The sequence below is a fragment of the Hypanus sabinus genome, unplaced genomic scaffold, assembly GCF_030144855.1.
Source record: "Hypanus sabinus isolate sHypSab1 unplaced genomic scaffold, sHypSab1.hap1 scaffold_2101, whole genome shotgun sequence".
In the NCBI taxonomy this organism is placed as follows: domain Eukaryota; kingdom Metazoa; phylum Chordata; class Chondrichthyes; order Myliobatiformes; family Dasyatidae; genus Hypanus; species Hypanus sabinus.
In genome coordinates, this window is record NW_026780206.1 from 1 (window position 1) to 1976 (window position 1976).

Consider the following 1976-nt stretch of genomic DNA (forward strand, 5'->3'; position numbering starts at 1 on the left):
GAAATCTGTTTGATCCCGTGAGACCTCAAATGACAGATCGCACTTTCGTGCTGGTTTCTCCTCATGGTTAGTATACCCGCCCGTCACGGAACAGACGGGGTCACATCTCCGCGACGAAGAATTAATTTTGCTGTTTCCATATTAAATGAGATTTCAAACCGGATTTTCATGGGGTAAAAATGATCAGTTCACTGGTGATGTGGAACAGTTCGGTCTGCAGTGATCCCGGGAAGGGAGAATCTCCCGATAGGTGTTTTGCTTCTTCAGATATCCTCTCAGCGACTCTGTGTAACTGCGCCATTCAGTGACAGAGTCCAATGTTCGCTAAAATATTGCATCACCCACCTCTGCTATACTTTAGGTTTTTAGCAAAGGCGAGTCTGATGCTCGATTTAAGGACTAAGGTTCACCGAGTCAGAGAGGAGGAAGAGAGGGAAACTGACGCCTTGGCCCAGTTCAGGCCGCCGTGCAGAGACAGAGTGAAATTCCCTGCTCCAACTGCGCGCCCACAGCTCAGGGTGAAAGGTCATCGACCTGAAACGTGAACTCTGATTCCATCTCCGCAGACGCTGTCTGATCTGTGGAATATTTCCGGTAGTTTCAGATTTTACTTCCGCTATTGTCCTGTTCTCTCAGACCCGGGATCGATACGCTCCCCATAGGCTCTGGGACACAGTGACCAAGTTCCACGTAAAATGCCCTTCTTACTGACCTGCCAGTTGTGAGGAGTGTGCAGTCCTTGCCGAATCGTTTGCAGATGCGCTATGAATTTATTGGGAATATCATGCGAAGCTTCTAATTTCGACAAAAAATTCTTCCTGAAGTTTTCTTTTCATAGTGTCAACGGCAAACTCATGGAAATCATTCACGCAGATTGTGAAAAGCCGGGTCCTAGCACAGATTACTAGTCAACATCTTCCAGCGAAGAAATGGGCCATTTAATCCTTCTTTCACTCCCAATCGCTGAGCGCGTTCGTCTCTTAACCGGAATGTTGGTAGTTCCAGCCTACCCAGGGTGTTTGATGATTCAGCAGCTTTTTCGGGGCATTTCATTGACCGCTAGGATAGGCTGTTCTGTCCGGGGGAAGGGCGGCAGAATGGTGTGGGTGAGGGGACGGAGGGTGATGCTCCATTTCTGCTGCCGTACAGAGTTCAGTGGGGATTAAAATTGTTTTATTCCCGTCACGTACTCAGGTACAATATGTGACAAAATGCTTCTCCTTCAGAGACATCATATCATTACACAGTGCATTGAGAGAGTAAGTAAATCAATAATAAAATACAGAATAAAGTGCAACAGCGACAGAGAAAGCACAGTGCGGGTAAATATTAAGGTGGCGTGTCATAACGAGGTAGATTGTGAGGTAAGCGTCCATCTTTTTTCACCAGGAAACCATTCAAACTACCCTTCAGAATGTGGTGCGTGCTTTCTTTTTCCGTGATCATTCTGCTGGAGTCTAATTGGATTCATTCCACAAAATTTATCATGGTGACTGGGAAGAGAACTGAACAAGGATCAGGGATGATCGCACTGAATGGTGGTACAGATTCGGGCCGAGTGACTGTGACGTCAGCCATTGTCTGTGTTGCACTGCTCAAGTGTCCTATGCAGGAAGGATTGGACCTAAACACGTTCACATTTTAAGTGGGGATGTAGCTCAGTTGAAGAGCGCATGCTTCGCATGTATGAGGTCCCGGGTTCAATCCCCGGCATCACTACGCGAGTGAGCATTGAATTTTGAACAACGCCAAATGTCAAAGGAATCATCAGGTTCTCGAATGTGTACGATTCTAAATCTAAACTAGAACAGGTTTGTATTTATAGTGAGGTGTTGTGTCTTTTATGAGTTTGTATTTTAAAGCAAGATTTTGGTGACTAATATTTGTCAATTGATTGTCCCTGTGTAAGTAATCAGATTGGGTTAAACTGTTGCTCAATCCTGTAATGTGTTGGATTATTCCTGGTGGCTCTTGTC

At 45.6% G+C, this 1976-nt stretch overlaps 1 non-coding gene across 1 annotated transcript; it reads left to right on the forward strand.

Moving 5' to 3' along the window:
- The first annotated feature begins 1647 nt into the window (after positions 1–1647).
- On the forward strand, positions 1648–1719 carry trnaa-cgc (transfer RNA alanine (anticodon CGC)). Its single transcript has one exon. It is a non-coding gene; the product is annotated as a tRNA-Ala (tRNA).
- The last annotated feature ends 257 nt before the right edge of the window (positions 1720–1976 follow it).